The 20,469-nt window shown below is 48.7% G+C and overlaps 1 long non-coding RNA gene across 1 annotated transcript in view; it reads right to left on the reverse strand.

The window, feature by feature from the left end:
* LOC308054866 overlaps nucleotides 1-19,942 on the reverse strand; it is a 47,603-nt gene extending 27,661 nt beyond the window's left edge. Inside the window, exons 1-2 of the long non-coding RNA XR_013924260.1 lie at nucleotides 15,034-19,942; nucleotides 9,254-14,242 (exon numbers count right to left, since the gene is read on the reverse strand). This is a non-coding gene — a long non-coding RNA (uncharacterized lncRNA). The remainder of the gene's footprint in view (nucleotides 1-9,253; nucleotides 14,243-15,033) is intronic.
* Nucleotides 19,943-20,469: the final 527 nt, after the last annotated feature.

Consider the following 20,469-nt stretch of genomic DNA (forward strand, 5'->3'; position numbering starts at 1 on the left):
GAACAACAGTGCAGTTAATATACAAGAACCTGTGCAGGTGCCAGCATCAGCAACTTAACTGCAGCACCTTGACTCCATCACCACAGGGCAAGGAAGACAGGCTGACCAAGTGCCTCCCTTGAGGCAGGTCCTACTGCCTTCCCCAACCTTACCCTTGATTATCAAACTTCCACATTTTTCTCCTCTACCAGGTAGCAGCTGTTGTCTGGATGTATCCCTAGCTACTCAGTCCATTTGCTCTAATCCAGCAGAATAACCTCCCTCACAGGCCTTGAGTAACTGGTAGCAGGTAAGAGTTAAAATCCTGTTTTATCCACGCATTAGGACACATCCAGAGAAAGCTGACCCAGTCTTTGTGGCTATGGGTCAAAGAGCAGCACAAGATGGCACAGGCTGTGTTATACACTTCTGCTCTAGCAAGATCTGCCATCTTTGCACTCAGGAGCACTTGGAGCAGGGTGAGGTTGGCATACTGGCCCCTTTTCATATTCTCAAAACCCTGGGTAAATCCAGCTGCAGCCAAATCACCATCCACCAAGAGTTTTTTGGGTTTTTTTGCTCAGTCACACAGACAGGAATTAGGGAGGGGATGATCAGGGCTCTGCTAGTACAGGACGAAGTACAGGTGCTGTTGTGAACAAGGCTAGCCACATCACTCACTCACTCACTCACTCCTGCTTAGCCCACCACTCACACCATGTTCCCAAGCAGAAAGAGTTGATCTCTTGTTGGGAGAGTAAATATGAGTGTAATCTGTCCTTGTGCATGACAGAGCCACGAGCCCTTCTCCAAAACCCACTGCTGTCAGACCAGAGGCACCAGACACAGCTTGCCCACTGCAGCTGATCTCACTGCTGCAACCCCTTACAGCCCCTTCCCCGTGAGAGCCCACGAGTCCCAGTCCATAAAACCTGATGGATGTCAATCCCACAGATGCTCATTGCCTAGCCCAGCCTGTTAATACATTTCTCCAACATGCTCTCACAGCTCCAGGCTCCTCTGTAACTGCATTTTTGCACTGACAACAGCTACACCCCTGTCCTGTTTGTTTGGACCAAGAGTACCTCTCATCCACCACATGCCCTGCACCTTCAGGAGAAGGAAGCAGCTGTCTCTGGAAGCACAAATTGGCAGGATAAGCTGCTGTTAGCTGAGCCCACTGAGCTCCCCTACTTATTCCAAGTGAACTGCTCACTTTGAAGGGATAAACAGTCTGATTAAACTAACAGCTCTTCCTTCCTTGCAGTGATTCTCTTTGAAGGATAGAGGTAAAGCCAGAGCAAGCGCAGTCTCTAGCAGCAAATCCACTGCTGACTCCTCCTGGGAGAGAGCCCTCTGTGTAGAACATGAGGAGGAGAGCCAGAGCAGGAAAGCTGGTGAAGCTTTGCTTTATATCAAGTAATCTCGTTACTGCAGTTTCAGAGTTAAATGGTAAATAGGTAGGACTGCTGGGCAGTGCAGCAGGGAGCAGGCCTGGGTCACTGGGTAATTTAGCTGATATAAACAATAACCTGCGCCTGGATGGTCGGCATCTACTCCTGGTATGAACCTTCAGCACTGTTCAGAGTACCAGCGGAGCTGTGCAGCACAGGCAGCAGACAGTCCTGGCATCCGAGACCATATCCAGAAGTCCTAGGAGGGCTGATACAGAAGAACTAGGAAAGATTAACAGCTAATTAATCTCATTCAGTACAGGTGTACTACCAGGCCTTACCAAATGAATAAGGAAACTCAGTGGGTCTGTCCTCGGTCTAACACATTTCTGTGTTATTCCCTGATGCAGAAGGGGAAGGGCGGGGGGGGCGGCGGCAGGCAGCACAGATACAGAGAGCAATGTATAAACTTGAAGCATCTTTCCACAACCTGACAAAACGTAGAAAAAACAACGGTGATTTCCACTTTCCAAGGAGAGTCAGTGCTCTCCAGTCAGCCCTGGAGCACAGCAGTCTCCCATGGTCCTGTGGAGAAGGATGAGCCCTGGACAGGTATAACCTCTGTCGCAACAGCCAGACGGGGCCCATGTGCTTGTATCAGTATTTGTTCCCTTATTTTTCTAGGTTTGAATACAGCATATAAAGGATGACCATCCCTCCCAGACTTCTTTCAAGGCAGGGTCACACCCAAACCACCACTGCTGCATTCCCAGGCACGACAGATTCTTTTGATAATGCGTCAAAACTCCCTGATGCTTGCAGCTCAGATTGGAGGAACCACTCCTGCATGATGCCTCCATTTGCAGCATTTCTGAGTACCCTTGTGCCAATGAAGTGCTCAGCAGTTGCAGTTCCTGGGTGGGTCTATCTCACTGACCCCACTCTTTCCCAGGTCCCAAGCCTGCCTCCCAGGCCAGGACTTTGCAGCCAGTTTGCTCTGAGCAGTCTCTGTCCATTCTGCCCCATGCACCTTTCATTCAGCTGCACTGGCTCCTTCGTGGAGCTCAGCACCTGCAGTCCTCACCAATTTCACGCTGACATGGTGCACTGTCTGTGCTCCACATCTTTATTTCCAGGCAGATTAACTAGCCTTTTCCGGACAGCTACACATTACATTGTTTTGTGCTGCGTTCCTGCACTGTTCAGTGCAGTTTGTATCTTCATCAGTCAGTGTACAGCCTCAGGGCTTGTTTACAACACATCAAACCCTACTCTGAATAGGGAATCTTTTGCTTCCTCTTGCATTTATCTGTTGCACTGATCAGCCAGAGAAGTAATTCTCAGAAATATCAGGGAGGTTATGAATTCTCACAGTGCCCTACGACATGAGACGTATTCTCCCCTCTCAGCCTGGCTCCCAGACATGCCTTTCTTGAAGACATTCCTTGGACATGCAGCAGCACTGAACTTTGTTCAGCACTCATGCTGCTCATGCAGCTGTGGTCCTGCCCAGCTAGACCCCCGTCACTCACTACATGGTGCTCTGAGTGCAGCAGGTGTTCTCAGAAGAAAACCAAGTTGTCCAGGAAATCAGAGCACGAATAGTACAGTTTGTTTGCCACAGGCAAAGACAAAGTTATCTTATTTCTGGTATTTCCTAAGATCTCTGTTCTTGTCTTAACCCTCCCAAGATGGTCATAACAGGGTAAGGTTTTTATCGAGTATCTGAGCTTTCAAAAACAAGAGGGATGTGTCATGTTCCGCTATACTCTCCACTGAAGTGTGCCAATACAATAATCACAAAAAGGTTTTGGTTGGTGTGGACCCTGGAGGTCTCTTATTCAACCACTGATCAGAGCTGCCCTCCTGGCTGAATTACATCACTCAAGGCCTTCTGCAATCAAGCGTGGAATACCTCCTCAGATGGAGATCCCACCACCTCTTTGGCCCCTGCCCCACTGTTCCACCACCCTCATGGCGAAGACTGTTCCCTTATGACCAACCAGAAGTTCTGCTGTTCCAAATTTGATTGTTACCTGTTGTCTTTCAAGATTCTGGTTTCCTCTCTGTGACTATCTATTAGGTAGCAGGAAACAGCAGTGAGATCCCCCTTCGCCTTCTCATAGCCTCTCCTCATCTGCTGTATGCTTAAACCCCAGCTATCTTTGTGGCCCTCCTCAGGACTTTCTCCAGTATGCTGATCTATCTTTTCAACTGGGGAGCCCAAAATGGAACACTAGATGTGGCCTTACCAGTGCTGGAGTAGAGGGGATGCAGGGTCCCAAAAGGAAACCACTAGTAGCTGGCCACCAGTTGGACTTTGTATTGCTGACTTGCAACTCTGTGAGTTGCTAGTCTAGCCAGTTTTCCACTGGAGTCCTGTATCTTGTAAATTGAGAGACCATGTTAAAAACCTTGCTAAAGCCAAGGCATGCACTATCCATTGCTCTTGTCCGTTGTCTCGTCACACAAGGCAATCAAATTGGTCAGGCACAATTTGCCACTGGCAACTCCACACAGGGGAAAGGTCAAGTCTTCCTCAAGCAGAACAGGGTTACGACAAGTCATCAGCACCCTGAAGTCATTGCCAAGAAGAGTCTGCCATTCACAGTAGCGATTTCTTCTTCCTCAGTCTTGCACACACTTGGATTCATTTTCATGTGTTTTGCTAACACTGCCTTCTTGCTGGTTCCCAGCTGAAGTTTGGAAGTTGCCCAGTAGCCTCCTCCAGCTTCACTTAACTTAAGGGACTGTTGTTTGCTACACAGCAATGCCTTGGTTCACCAGTCCTTTAACATGTGTTCACAGAGCTCAATCTGCAACAGGTTGGGCAACAGTTACTGACCAACAGGCAACTGTTAAATGCAGCTAAAACCAGCTGAAGCCCAAAGACCTGAGACTCCGCGCTGTCTGGTCAATGCAAACCCCTGGCCTTCTGCAATAAAGACAACAGGAATATTATTGGGAAACTAATAAAATCCAGTGCTCCCAGTTTGGTTCCTTGACTGTCAAAGTGCTGTAGCTGGTTATCAGGACTGAAAGCCCTGACCACCCACAAGGCCAAATGACATATTTGCTTTGCAGTCTTAGAGTTGCTTTCCAGTACTCCACATGACAGCCCAGAGACGTCCCTAGATGTGTGCCATGCTCCACCATCACTCACTTATTGATGGGGTCAAGGAGCTCAGCGGCATCAGTTCAGTGTAGACTTCTTTCTTATTGCAGGTTCTCTAGCTTGAAAAACTGAGAAAAAAATGGTTCTACAACTAATAATAGAAGCTGTGAAGAGTTAAAATGTCCCAAGAGTAGAAGAGGCTTTGATTAATTTCTCCACATAAAAAGTTTCTAATTATATTGAGTCTTATCTCTGTGCTAGAGCGGATTCATAACTCTGCCTTTTGTCCTTGATGTATTCAGCAGCAATGGTTAGATTTTGGACAGTGCAGGGATGACAGTTCAGGAAAGAAAAGCAGTTACCAGGCATCCTCCAGGGAGGAGAGGCACTCTTCCAAAGCCTCAGGAGCTCCAGAGATGGGTATTGAGTAAAAGCACAATCTTTGATGAACGTGCCCTGACATGTTCATCATGTCAGCTATAGCTATGGACCAGACCTGAGTTATCCCAGGAAGGTCTTATCTTATCTTCAAGAAGAAAGGTCCATCCCCAGGAGCTCCCAGTGCTGGGCTAGCAGGCTCACCCAGCCAGAGTCAACACGCAGATGGGAACCCTGTCTTTCCACCATCATCAGTCAATAGTAGGCCTACACTCTCCAGCTCGGCACTGCATCCCGAACTCCCAGGCGTCTCCTGAGAGCTTGTGCAATGGGAGAATGTGCAAGCACTTCTATTAGGACAAAGCAATCAGCCAAACACTTAAGCAGCAAGCAAAATCTCCTTACATAACTTCCGAAACAAAGGCTGCCCGTGCAGCCTTTCTACTTAGGCAATCAAACACACTCCCTCTTGCTCCCTCCCGCATAGAGGGCAAGTTATCATGACAGGATTCTGCATCACATTTCCACCTCAGGTTTCTGCAGTGTGCACAGGCACACGTATGCACATGCACATGTGCTGTTCTCCCTTGTTTTTATGCAATCCCTGATGTGCAGTTCAATGCAGAATGTAGCAGATACAAGATGCAATTTAAAGTGTGAGTTATACATAGTTCAGGTAGTGACAATAGCATCATTAACAATGGCCAAACTTGCTGTTGTGGGCCACAAAGACTGTGGGGACCACAATACGGAATAAAAAGCTCTTGCACTCACCAGTGTCAGAGAACGAGCTGACAGAGAGCCCAGTCCTCTCCCTAGACCCTGCACCCCTTGCAGTCTGCCAGGTGGTAGCAAGCTGTAAAGGCTGATTCATACCACATGCTTTAGAGAGCATCTTACCGGGAAGAACTGTGTAGGCAATGGTGATACGGACAAAGATGGAGCGAGCAAATGCTATAGGCACTGGTGCTCAAGCTGGGCCGGAACAGTGCTGTGAATGGAAGAGCTGGTCCTGCACTGCCCTTGGAACAGCGGTAGATATGCCACAAAGACCCTCCCCTGTGGGGAACTGGAAAATATGAAAAATAAGTGGCAAAAAATAGTGATTTTGCAGTAATTGCAGGAGCAATTTCTCAGACCATGTCACCTTACAACCACAAACCCACTCCGGCCAGCTCCTGAGGACAGCAGGTCCGTGGGGTCTGAAGGAGGGGCAGAGACTCCTGCTTGCAGGGACACATTAAAAAGCAGTAAAATCTACAAAGCAAATGCAGTTCCTGATGTACTCCCTCCTCTCTGTGTCCTCTCTCTTTGCTTTCAGCCTCTCTCTGTAGTGTTGCCCACAGAGGAGTGATGGGTTATCCCAGCAAAATCCCAGAAAAGGCCATTATACTAGCAGCAGAGAGCTGCTGCCAGCACAGTGAAGGAGCCATCTCAAACACCACGAGCTGTGGTGAAAAGGCCTTTTTTTGCTGGCTGTTGTTGCATGCACAGGGGAAGGCTACAGGTATTGGTCTACCATCCTGGGACATGCTTGGCAAATGTATTGAAGAAACATTTTGCAGCATAAATCTACCCAGAGAAGCCAAATGTGGGAGCCGAAGAACATCCCACTCAAATGCACACACATGCACACTTGCTGCCTACATAGCTGATTTCAGCTCTGGAGACAGGCCAAATCCTCACAGTGCTGTGAGGTCCCAGAAGACCAGAGTGAGGATGCTGCTCGGGGCTGAGCGGGTAAGTCTTTCCCTCCAGCACAGAGCAGCTCACACTGAAACGCAGTACAGGAAACTGCCGTAGCTCTCCCAAACGATTTTATTTCCCCACAGAAGTTTAACATCTAAAAAGGTAGCCTTAAAATCAACTTTCAAAAAGCAAGAATCCAAAGTTGTATTCACTGGTGAGTATTTTGGTTCTAGCTTCCCAGCTGTGTCTGCTCCAACAAGAAAACAATGTTTGTCCTCATCTTGGGGCCAGGGTATTTTGTTAAAAGCACAGTATTTCAAACAAATCTTGCTTTTCCTCTGTGACAGTGTCTGAGCAGTCCCATGACAGAAATACTTGCAAGTCCTTTGGTACAAAAGGAGAAATGGCTTTCCAGGGCAGTGCCACAGCAGCTGCAGAGTTCCCCTTTCTCGGGCTACCAGTTGCAACTCTGCTCACAACACCCTCTGAGAGGCACATACTCTGCCTGATCCCTCAGCTGAGGCTAGCACAACCCTGAAAGCAAACTAAACAGAGTGGCTGCGCCAGCCCTTCTGTGCCTTACAGCTCCAACCTTCGGAGCTCCTCCATGTCCATCAGAGATGTTCACCTAGCCTAGGACTCTGCCTCTGGCAGAAGTAAAAGGATTTGCTCTTTAGGATGCACGCAAGCCTGGCCACTCTGTAGGCATCCTCCTTGCTCTTCCCCAGTATCCACAGCTGTTGTATCAGGGATGTTAGAGGAGATGTCCCTGACTGCTGCCTTCAGTCTCTGCTGATGGACCTGTTGCCTCTGAAGTTTTCTGAGCCTGCTGTTACTGCCTCCTTCAGCAGCAACTTCCTCACTTTTACCTCCTGCTGTGTAAAGATGAACTTTCTCTTACCTGCCTTAAACTGCACTCCTAGATTCATCAAGTGCACATAGTTCTAGCACTGTGGGATTTGATGAATAACAGCTCTGCCTTCATCTTACTCACCAACTCCATGATTTTATGAACCTCAGCCACATCCCCCCTACCACCTTCTACTCTGCAAGCTGGAGTCCAGGTCTTTTTGGTCTCGTAAGGCAGCTGTTTCATCCCCTTGACCATTTTAGCTGCTTCTCTGCACCTCTAACTTGAGGTGCAGAGAGCAGAGCTACACAAAGAGAGATGCAAAATTATGCCTGGTGTCTCCATGAGGATGCCCAATAAGCTGTTGGTTTTTTGGCAGCTGCTGCTGCATACAGAGCTGATGATTGCAGAGAACCACCAATGGCTCTGGGGGCTCTTTCCTGAGCTGTACATGCCAGTTTCAAATTCAGCATCATGCAGAGAAGTTTGGAGGGAGTTAAACACAGGAATGGTTGGTGCAACCTGCTGTGGCTGCCTCCTGGAGCAGAGACCTCACACAGGAGTCATACACTGCAGTAGAGAACCGTGAAACCACTGAAAACAGAACATGCTCCTGACGCAGCCCCCTGCCCTGCAGGTCTCTGGCTTCCTGAGTCAAGGAACCAGCAAGCAGTAGGGGTAAGAGAAAAGCACCTTACTGACCAGGCTGAAGTCTACCACCCTGGACCTCAGCCTGGTTCTAGGTAAGCCCAGATATTTCCAGAAAGACATGGGGTGGTCAAGGACAAGGGGGATTTTTCATGTGAAGGAGCGGATTAGACATGTTGGGTAGACGCACGAGTAATTAATACAGGAGAAGCAAATTATTTCAGCGCTACAACACATGACAGCACAAAACTCAGCTGTAATGGGAACAGTCCAAGCCTCCTCAGGCCATTCACCTCTATGGCAGATGGAGATTAGCAGCCTTCTAAGCCAATCTAAGGACTCCACAGTTAAGGGTGTAGTTTGCGCTCATTTATAAGCCTGATTTCACAGCCTATATTCCTCAAAAAAATTCTTTGCATTTGAATTTCACACACATTAACTGTGGCCAGAGCAGAATTTTGGCAAAATGTGAGCTGAAAGGAGCAGAGAGGAGGGATGAGAGAGAGGAGAGGGGGGTTCTATTCCAAGAAATGCCTTTTCTGCAAACTGTTTGGCATTTATCACTCACAGAGCGATTCCTGATGGCTAAGGATGAGATCAGCCCAAGGCTAAGGGAGAGAGAACCACCCTAATCCCACCAATTTCAGGACAGCTGGGTATCTGCTAAGCCTGCATTCATGATAGCAGAGTAAAATTGAGACCACCAGCAAGAATTACTGACACATTCCTGGGTACTAGAGCTCCAAAGGACCAAGCTCATAATTTAGCCCCAAGTCCAGACCCTCAATGACTTGAGCCAGGGACTACCCAAGCACAGCCCACCCCTCTCTGCTGGAAGGCTACACATTTTTTAGGAGCAAAGATCCTAAATGGCAGAGAAGCCTTCACAACATCCCAATGGTTAATCCTCTGCACAGCTCTTATTTTGCACCCTCTTTCTTGTTTGAATCTATGCTTCACTTCAGCTGCTTGACCTCACTCAGTATCTAGCTGAGATTATTCTCTCTTCCACTGTAAGAAATCTTCCACACTTGCAGTGAACTGTGGATGAAAATCAGATCATTTTTTGGTCTCTTTTATAATGCACTTTGAGCTCTTGGAACTTTCTCTCAAAAGCAGACTTTTTAGCCTCTAAATTTTACTTGTGGCTGTTTTCTCTGCCGTTTCTAAACAGACTTTTTAAACGTGGAAGTACTTTACCTGTATGCAGCATTCGTATGATAGGGATGAACAAAAAGACAATTCCTCTTTCTGCTCTTACTCAGGGTTTCCTTGCATAAATATCCTTCTATCCTCAGCCACCAGCTCACATCTCAAGCTCGTGCTTGTCATTTATACTTCAAGATCCTTAGCTTTCTTCTGTGTCTTCTTCCAAACAATAGTACCTGCTGTGGAAATGTGAGTGCTGTTTTTCTGAATGTTGTTTTACAATTACCCATGCTAAAATGAACACATTGTTCTTAGCAAGTCCAATTCACCAACCAGACTCCATACAACTGAAGAGTTGCTACCACTTCCCTTTTACTGATCCACTGTTTTTTCTCTGTATGATACATGAGAAAATAGTCCTGCAGCAATTCCACCCCCCTACTCACCCACTAACACTTGTGGTCATTGATAATTAGGGCACCAAAACAAGGCAGGAGTAGCTGTACTGCATCAGATCAGAAGTCTCTCTGACTTGCTAGTCTCATTCCAGCTGTGGTCACAGGCAAATGCACAGAAACAGTGAGAATGAGGCAGGCATGTGTGATACCTTTCACAATGCCTCCCCAGTACCTCGAGCCAGATGTGTTTTCTATGTATTTGCAACCCTCAGCTCATCTCTCCTGCATTAACTTGCCCAGTCTCTCCTTGAGCCCACAGTCTCTGCAGGTCTCCACCACTCAGAAGGGCAGACTTTACTCCCACTTTATTTCTGACCTTTCAACCAATTATTTATACTTTCCAGCACATTTCTTCTTATCCTATGGCTGCTTATTTTCCTCATAGCCTTTAGTGAAGGATGCTGTTGAAAGCATTTTGGGAATCCCAGTACAGTCTCTTAAATAAATTGTTCTTGTCCATCTGCCATATCAGAACCCCGCTGCCTCTACCCCCATGATTCACCTACAAATACCATTCTGTGGTATTACGGGGTAAAGGAAAATCAATCAGATCTTTTCTGGAGCTCCTTTTCAAATTTTCCATACTTCAGCTTTTAGATGCAAAGATGGTTTGAGAAAGCACTTGCACATCACCATTTCTAACTCAGCAGTCTCATTCTTGGCTTTCTTAAGATGTCTGAAGCAAGACAACCAGCCCGGATGGTTTATCACTGCCCATTTCATCAACTGGATCCATAATCTCCACTCCAGTTTTGAACATATCCTCTGATAAGTCCCCAAAAAGGTTAATTACAGCATGGTAGTCTCCATGTTTTCTTCTGTATTCAACAATAATGCAAATAATGGCTTCAGCTTCTCTGCAATGGGCTCATCTTTAAAAATTGCTCCTTTTATACTCTGATCGTGTGCCGGCTCTGTCAACTCCTTGGCACACTTCTTGTTTCTGATATATTTGAGGAAATTCTACTGTCTTCTTTTTTAGCTGTTCCTCATATTCTTCCAGCCTGTCACTGGGGCCAGGAACTCAGTGATGCATACCCAACACAGGGATGCAGTACCACCATTGGCCTGTCGGTCCAGCCTTTCTTTCCACAGGGTTTCTCTAGTTTTTCCCGGGATGGTTAGCCTGCACACTTCCTTCAGTTTACAGCCCTCTGTCAAACATCATCACTCAGCTTAGGGTGCCCCTGGGAATTTCTGCCTTGCCTGGGATTCCAACATGCCATTTAGACCTGCCAATCCACTCCCCCATTTCCAAAGGTTCTTGGAGATCTAGAATATACCTGAACTACAATCTGCTGCATAACTTTCTCCCAGGCTGCGCGACTGAGCCTAGCTCTTAATCAGACTGTGCAGCAAAGGAATTCAAATGCCCTACAGAAGCTTTAACATACAGCATTAATACATTTCTATATTTTCAACAGCCCAGATTATAATCTGGCCAAAAGGTACCACTCTGGTTTGCAGGGCAGAACTTACTTTCCACAGAGCAAAACTGGCAGACGTTCATCATGCTGATGATCTGTAATATGCTACAATCTACTGTTTCCAGAGCTCCAGCCTGTAACCTGGGCAGGAGGCAACCTTGAGTCAACAGCTCAGATACAGGGCAGAGCTCGCACACATGCCATTTCTCTGCAGTGTGAGACAGTACTGTCCTCTGGCAAGGCAGCACCCTGGCCACCAGCATCACCAGGACTGGGGCACTTGGTCATTTCGACTCATAAAAGTGGAGAAGTCTGAGAACCTTTGTCCCCAGACAGTTCCCTGTTGTCTTACTTTTCTGGCAAGTTTGCTGAGGACACTGTAACCACACTGCTGGGGACATAGCTGCTTTAACCATGCAGAAGATGTTATAACAAGCAAAGCTGACATGTAAAAAAAAAAATCTCATTTCACAGGAAAGCAAAACTGAGATATGGATTTGCCTGTTCAGTGGCTTGACGTTTGTCTTGTGTCACAGACTCAGTCATTCAAGAAAAAACATGTCATATTCTTGTTACTTTCCCCTTTGTCACTAGACTAGAGGCATGAGCCCAGGCCCCGTGGAGAGGGCTCCTGCCCTCACACTCAAGGACTGCTTCTCTGCTCATGTAGGAAATGCCACCATAGCCTTCAGGGGCCAGAGCCAAGAGAAGCTGTGAAACACAGAAAACCAAGCAGAGCAACCAGCATTATTCCCAATCCCAATGAGATACGGCTTTGGGGACCACTTGCACTGGCAGCAGCAAGTAGAGAGGCCTTCCATACAGACGTGCTGAGCAACCTTTCTGCATTCGCTCCAGTCCCACCAGCTACTGTGCCCCATCCATGCCTGGATTCATGACGATGATTTCACGTAACTGAATTTGTGCCAGTCCTTCACCCACAGACAGGACACACCAGGCTGTTTCAACTCACTCATCACTGGAAATGTAGAAGTCTCCATCCCAAACTGAACTTTCTGGGCCATGATTTTTGCTGCAGACTCATCTAATCCCATTTTGAACACACTCTGCTTTCAAGCCTCAGCATCATGTGAAGGTGGATTCATAAAGAGATGTGAACGGATCACATCCATTCATGCACCCACTTCTTACACAGTGGGAAATGGCAAAGCATTTCTCTCTCTCTCTCTCTACCACAGATGTCTGCTACATTCCCTTCAATTCGCCCAACCCCAAGCTGGGTGCTGCCCTGTAAACCACCCTTTATAGAGAAGCCAGCTCTGGCCTCCTTGCCGGAATTTCTGTACCTCCTCCAGTCAGCTCTACTGCCATCTGCCACAGATACTATTGACACCCTGTACATACCACTCTCTTTCCTATGAATTCAGCTTCACATGTTCTTGAATTGAACATAATCTGCCATTTTATGCATGAGCACCATGGGACCCTCTTCAGCTCCTTGCATTCAGCCCTAGATTTGGCTCTCCTGAATCATTTTTTTCCCTACAAATTCGCCAGCTCACTATTCACAGTCTTCTCTGCATCCTCTATGAATGCACTGATCAGCATAAATACCAGCATGGACCTCTGTACACTGTCACTGGCATCCACCGCTGCTGTGAAAATGGTCTCAATACTCCTGTAAACAGCTCTTCATCTATGGGCCTGCCTCTTCACCCCTTGAAAAGTTAGTTTTCTTGTAGGTCACTGATGTGGGAACTCACTCGAAAGATGCAAACTTCTGCGTACAAGTGTACCAACCATACATCACCCTAACCCACCAGCTTGCTCACACCTTCAGAGAGCTTGGATACACTCCTGAGCTTTGAATTTCTCCTCTAAGAGCCAAATAAAACTCTTCCCCCCATTACACTGTATTAATTCAACCATCTAATAAAATTATTCTATGTTGGTTTTAACAATTTGAGGCTGTTTCAACACTAACTCTGCTTCCTAAACGAGTCCAGGACTCCTTTCACTCATGGACATCACATTCCTGCATCCCTCAAAGACTGGTTTAGGCCTTAAAGCACAAGCCCGTCAGTAGCTAAACAGCTTCACTACTGCACGCCTCCAGCACCACTGGGTGACTGCAGTCAGCCTGGGAAATGTATTGATCTGCTCCAAAACCTCTTCTTTGCCAACACTTCAGTTTGACAGAGTCCCTCAGCCCTGTCTCTCTCTGCACAGCAGATAAGGGAACCTTCCTGGGACACCACTGCAGCGAGCAGCAACACAAGGAACTCGCTGCTGCACAATGGCTCTGTTTTCTTTGTGCATCCTTACTGCTCCTCATGTGCACACCCCAGGACAAAGCTGCCTGGATGTCTTCCTGAAAATTTGCCTCATATGAAGACTTTTAACCTCTAAATATATATAGCATCAGAATACAAATGAGAACAAAATGTCTCTTGAAACAGGGGAAACTCAGACCAGTGTCCCTGCAGAGTCAACTTGTCCTTCAACTTCCATTCAGCAACTTTGGGTGGCTTCCGGGTTTCCAAGGAACTTGGGACCCTCCTGCAGCTCCGCAAAGGTTCTTTGCTGCCAAAGCCTGGCTGTGTGTGGGCTCCCCAGTCCCCTCAGTATCTCCTGGTCCCTCGCCACGGAGCAAGTTCTGCCCATTCAGGTTGTCCATCCGCTCCCACAGCCCCAACAGCTGCTCCAGATGTTCCCCCCACCCCACCCCCCCACCCCCCAGCACCATGCAGTACATCTGTGACAGCAGGAAATGAGGACCATTGACTCAAGACCTTCACACAGTGGCTTTAAATATTGCCTATGGCAAAGCCAAGGATTTTACCTATTTAGGTGTTCCCTTTAATTTCCTTTAAATGGCTTCCTCTTTTTATGTCATTTAAAGACTTTTTCAAATTCCTGCTGCTGCAGTCAACTTTTCTGGCTCTTTCCCGTCACAAGGATGTTGAATTTGAGTGCATTACAGTTAGTATTAAAAAAAGCCTATCTTTGATAGTGATATATTGATCCAGGTTCTGTGTATTACTCTGGAATAAATCAAGTTACTTCTTCCCTTGTAAGGTCTTTCACAGGTTGCTGCATGGATTGTCATTTGTGGTGTCTAAAACTCATTTTCTCCCCCAAACAGAAGCAGCTTCTCCAGCCTCAAACTGTGTCCAGTTGTTCAAGGCATTTCCCTGCAATAATAAAAATCTCATTTTCAGTAGCAAAGGATTGCAAACCTGGATCTATAACATGTCAATGTTTCATGGATTAAACCACTGTAACCAACAATTAATTTCACTTATTACATGCTCAGATGACTGACTAGTTCTCAGTAACAGAGGAGTTTCTGGAGCTGGTGTTACCTTCTTATAAGTGAGTTTTTGAATTCTGCTCTGAAGTTCGAGAGTTACCAAGAAGAAAGTTCTGTTGCATTTGTCTTTTCCTGTTAATTTTTATGCCAGTTTTTCAAAGAACATTTTCTTTGTGACTGGCATTTTGTATTGTTTTGTTTGTAGCTATTTAAATGCATTGTTTTGACATCATGTCCATTTATACTCAATACATCATTAATTGGGGAGAATTTCATTCCACTGCAAAAACAAAATCCTCCAGAATAAATTCGTACACTGTATGCAACATTTTCTACACCAAAGCTAGGCAAAGCCACTGTTCAAACCATAACAGAGAATACAGGGAGATCTCAGAGAAGACTCAAGGCTGTGCTGTACCTGTCCTACCAGTGCTTGCAGAAGTAGCAGGCACAACCCACGAAGCACAAACCACCAGCCAGGATTTGAAGTCAGCTCAGAGCTGTGCTGCAAGCCAGAAGCTAATAAATGTCACCAAGCCCGCACAGAGTAGATTAGAAACGGCCATTTGGATTTTGGCCATCAGCCTGTGCAGCGCAGCCATGATAGCTCTCTGAATTCCTGCTGAACGTGAATAGACTGTGGGAAAAGTCCACCTGTAATTTAAAAATTACCTGAGTGGGTTAATCTGCCTCAGGAAGTCACTCCAATGGTCAGGACCTTATTCCAAATCCCAGCTGTCCTCTGGCAGCTGCCGGCCACTGGATCCTGCTCCAGTTACTGCTGTCCTCCAGACTGGAAGACCTGTTAACAAAGCAGGATTTTTTGCTGAGACACTTAGGTACCATGGCTAAGTAAGCCCTTAATGCTCTTAGAAATTCAACAGTTAAAGTAGATAAAGGTTATCTGATACTCCAGTGACCTCCAAGTCTTCTCCGGTCACTGTGTCTCAGAACAGTGCCATCCATCCTTTGTTCCTCAACAGCTAAGGCTACATTCAGCCTTATTAAAGTAAATATTTTGTTCCAGCTTAGCAAATCACCAGCCCTACCCTCCAACCATTTTGTCATCTGCACAGCACATCAGAGACACTTCTGCTTTTGGTACAAATTCTGAATGTAGCCAGACCACGATACAGGTCATTCTAAGACTTTGCACTTTGAATAAAGCATGAGGTCTAGAAGTTAGAGAAACAAAGGTCAATGCTGAAACATCTGAGAGTTGGATAAATGAGATGTTGAGGGCTTGCTGCAACACAACAGCTGGTGGAAGGCAGGTTGAACCCACCCTACAACCCTGTCACATCTGGGGTCTTGTATTCACTCCCCACTCCTCTCTTCTCTGCTGCTCTGGGCTCACTGCAGTCAACCATGAATAAATCCTGGTTTGATGAAAATTATTTCAAATGAGATAGCCCCCAAACATACGAAACACAAGCTCTGGGAGGAATCCCCAAGCATGGCCATCAGGTTCTGGTTCCTGCTGCACAGGAGAGCTGTGATCTGACTCACAGCACTGTGACTCGGGAGTAACAATCGAAGCCTTAACAGAAGCAAATCAAGGACAAGATATTTCTGTACAGGGTATTTCTGTAAAATCAGCTTGGTTGCAGGTTAATGAGTTTGATAAACTTGCACTGGTCTGTAACAAGCATTACAAATATCCAGGCAGTACACAAATGCAGGTGAATTGCCTGGACCTTGATCTTGATATAAAATGAGTTACAGAAGTCAAAGAAATACCAAAACATCTGGCTGCAAGCTCTGCAGGATAGCTCAAGCAAGCTGCAAAGAGAAGCAGTTGAACGCCCAGATGCAACCACATCCCTGCAAGACTCTTATCTCCCTGCCCAGATGGCTGCAGAGAAGTGGCAGGCTCACTTCTTTGATGAGACGGATCAAAATGGCATGAGACTCCAGCAAAGGCACAGTGACAGCGGATGACAGTAAGCGACTTGAACCACCCGCATACAAACATGCGGCACAATGGGTCACAGTTCAGAGACAGACTATCTCCACGTTCGACACACTGCTCTGTGCAATCTTTCACTTGGAGCAAGGAGAGGAGCAGGAAGAAGTGGGGAGGCTGTTCTTGACTTAGTTTTAAGTGGCACACAGGGGTGACTTCATAAAGCAATAGTAGCTGAGATGCTGCATAATAGCAGCCCCAGTGCTGTTCAATTCAGCATTGCACAGGGAAGCCAGGACCAAACAGCAGCAAGTGACACTAAGTAGAAGCAAATGCTAAAAATCAGTGTGAGGCTAATTAAGCAAAGCCTAAAGGGGTTTTGAGGAGCAAATCAGTAAAGGTATAAAAACAAACATGTCAAAAAGCCATCAGGAAAACATGGGGCCATTAGACTGTCAGAGGTTAAAGGAAGCAATTATGGTAGATGAGGATATCACAGAGATGTGAAATGACTCTTCTCCTTCCATCTTCCTCTCCACCTTCCCCGGAGATTTCTGTGCCTTTGCAGAACCTCCAAGGTGATATTGTCCATGGCTTGGGCAAACACAGGCTAGGAAACATTACCATTTTCAAATCCATTTGATGATTTAGAAGGCATCATTCTCACTCCATTCTCCAACCTCACTTCCAGAGGCAGTATCCTTTAGAGGGACTACAAAGGAAAGGCAGGAGCTTCTGGTCTGATCCTAAAAGTCAGGAGGCAGGTGGCAAGACACCAGAAAAGGCCAAATTCAGCTAATCAGAAGGGATAATCTCCAGAGATGTAATAAGAGTGATAAGAGAGTGGTCAGACAGAATGGATTTTTTTTAGATCAGGGGGGCGGGGGGGGGGGGGGGGAGGGCAGAAGTTATAACTGACATTGCTAAGGTATTTTGGAAAGTGTTTTAGCTCTACATTCCTGCTGGTCCTGGGTGGAAAGTTTACACCAGGGTGGTTTATTCTTCCTCTGTACATTAATATTAGCTGCAGCCAGGACATGGGGCTCGAATGTTTTCACAGATGACCAAGGCTGGCAGCTCTTAAACTGATATCAGTGGGAAGTGAGTGAGATTTGGTTGCTCCTGCCCAGTGCTATACTTAGTGCTATACCTAAGTGGCGTAACTGAAAAAAAAAACAATCCCGCACCCGCTGCCTGTATGCTCATACTTTGCACGGTCCTTTACACTTCACTGAAGGATGCTGCCAGACCACTGCTGGCACATGTAGGAGGGTCTGGAGGACTCAAATAACCCAGTTCAAGAAAGGCACATACTCCCAGAGAACAAGGAGACCTGGAGGCTAACACCGCTTTGAATGTAACACCCCCCTTTGCAGCCCTGTGTCATCATCAGCAAGAGAGAACCAGAAAGATTTAGGCCAGCAGGGACTTCGGAGGGGATCTCAGGCAAAGCGAAGCTGAGGAGTACCATCCTTCCCGGGCATGGCAGAGTGAATCCATGCAGAGCAACTCCAGTTCCCAGGAGCACCAGGACACCCTGGCAGAGGTGGCTGCATGACATCAGCCCCCTCGGCTCTCTGTTTACATTCGGTCCCTGGCAGCGGCAGATGCTCTGGGGCTGAATCATAGGAATTTGTTATGGCAAGCACCTGCTGCACACTGAATGCCCCCTCTTCCTCTGCACCCATCCGCCCTGCCCTTCACCGGCCATCACCTCTCAGGAGCTGCCTGTGTGATGGAAAGTGTGGGCGCTGCACCCGCAGAGGCAGGGGACAGCCGTCTGCTGGCAGCCAGGCTCTCTGCAACACACCTGCCTTTCAGGAGACAAAGAAAAGTTTAAAAGTACCACCTGGAGCTACTAATTCGGCAGGGAGAGGGGACAGATGGGGGCCACAGGCTGGGGAAGGGAGGGGCTCTGGGAGGGGGAGAAGGACTCCATGCACTGCGATTATCTCCCCCGATGAAGCCCTGCCACGCTGTAGCCAGTGCTGCAACAGGCAGGCGGCATGCCCTCCCAGCCCCCCTCCTCAACCAAGGAGGGAATCGAAGCACAGCCCTGAGGGACACTACACTCCTGAACATCCTCCTCCAGCAAAGACATCTGAGGAGAGGCTGGGAGATGACAAAAGGCCCTGAGAGACTTGCAGTGTCACCCAAGTACCTCCTCTCCAGAGGAAACTTCCCACCCCCCCACCCCCGACTGCCACATGCAGTGCCAGGAGCCACCCACACCTTCCCAGGGCCCAACCCAGTGTCATCGCCTTCCATAAGCCATCCTACGAGACCTTCTCCAGCTTCCCCACCCCATCTCACCCTCCCACTGGAGCCTCCCTCATGCACGAGGCCACGCTCATGCCTCAGAGAGAAGCCGTGCCTGCATACACTCTGCTCCTGGGGGAAGACCTTGGGCAAGCTGCTCTCACATCCTCCAGCTTGCCAGAGCTATTTTCCAAAGGCAGCCCCTTCTCCAGCTAAAGACCTAGGGAGAGCCTCCCATGGCCTCACTTGGCCCACACTGTCCGCAGATCTGCCCCACGGGCTGTGCCTTTGGATCCTGAGCACTGAAGTCACAGCTGGTGCCAGCTGCAGCTCCTCTAAGGTCAGCTGGGTGAGGCCATAACACAAGCAGCATCACCTTTAGGGCCACATGCAAACACAGGATGAAAACTGAGGCAGAGCAGCAATCCAATCTGACCACCAGAAAGCTGTTCCTCCCACAGCCCCTTCCCACAGAAATGACTAATGGAGACATCCCTCTTGCACAGCATTTGTGCAGGAGAGCATCAGGGTGCGGAAAAGCTCAGCATAAAAGCACGTGAGGAGGAGTTTACAGTGATGTGTGAAATTAATGTACACATTTGTTTCAGACCTACTAAAGCAAAAGGGGTTAATTTCTCCTCCAGGGCTGCAGGGGGGAGTCCAAGCTAGAAATATTTGGGCTGGCATGAGGAAGCACTCTGGTGTTATCCTCTAATGGATGATAACACGGATGGGTAACAGCAGATAAAGGAGTTGCCTGGGAGATGCCATGGGATAGCAAGGACTGGACACTGACTTCTGGGGACTGGCAGCCAAGGACTGGCACAAATGCAGACTTCATCCCAATGCAATTCAGCCACAAGTCTGAGCGGGGACCAGTCATCAGTCCAGGCTGTATGTGGGCTGCTGCAGAGACAGAAACAAAGTTCTTAAACCCTGAAGACCAGAGACAGGCCAAGCCACCCTGATGAGCATGGGTCACACACCAGCATTTCAGCTGTAGCCCTTCTGATCCCACAAACCACTGAGATTGTCCTCCACGGATCAAGCTGCATGCTGCCTGCTCATCCGCGCTCAACAGGCTGGCCGCGGGAGTGAGAGGAAAGCCAAGGCCAGGCCTTCAGCTGCAGGAGCCACGGGAGTTGCTTTGCAAATTGACATATGCTGAGCACGTGGCCCAGAGGAGAGCGATCCCAACCTGGGCAAGGCCAGCTACCCAGCAAGCAGTAATACCTGGTGGCAGGCAACCTCGCCTCCACCCCGCGGCCAGCGCCAGCCACCCATCACTCAGCCCGGAGCTCTGCCGCCTGCTTTGCAGACCACAGATCCCAGCCCCACTGGAAGAGTCACCACACGGGGGGTCCCAGCCGGGCATGCACGCTGGCCCAGCCTCGGGACACAGCCCTGGGCACACCGCCCAGGTGGCGGTGCTCCCCAGCCGTGGGGTAGAGCCATGGCAGCACAGCGGCTGTCCCAGGCCCGCACCGGGCACCTCGCTGAGGGCACACAAGATGCGGTGGACTCCGGCGGGGCCAGAGCTCGGCCCCGACGGCGCGCTCGGGCCCGCCGAGCCCGGGGAGGGCTCCTCTCTGAGCCGGGCAAGGCTGCGAAGCACGGGGCTGCGAGGCGCTTCGCGGCAGGGCCGGGAGCGGGACCGCCCAGCAGGGTGGGACCCCTCAGCCCAGGACCGAGACCGCCACCGCCACACCGGCAAACCGCGGCTCCGCTCGGACCGGGCGCCTGCAGCCTTGGGGGCGGGACGGGGCCCACGGGGACCGCCACCGCCCGCGCCCACCTGCCTCCCGCGGGGAGCCGCGCGTGTGGAGCGCACCACCGCGCCTCGGGACGCGGGGGGGGGGCGGCGGCCGGAGCGGGCATGTTTACAGGGGGGCTGAGCGGGGCGGCATCGGCGCGGCCCCCCCGCCCCCCCTCCCGCCCGAATG

This window comes from Falco punctatus, assembly GCF_963210335.1.
Source record: "Falco punctatus genome assembly, chromosome: 18".
Lineage (NCBI taxonomy): Eukaryota > Metazoa > Chordata > Aves > Falconiformes > Falconidae > Falco > Falco punctatus.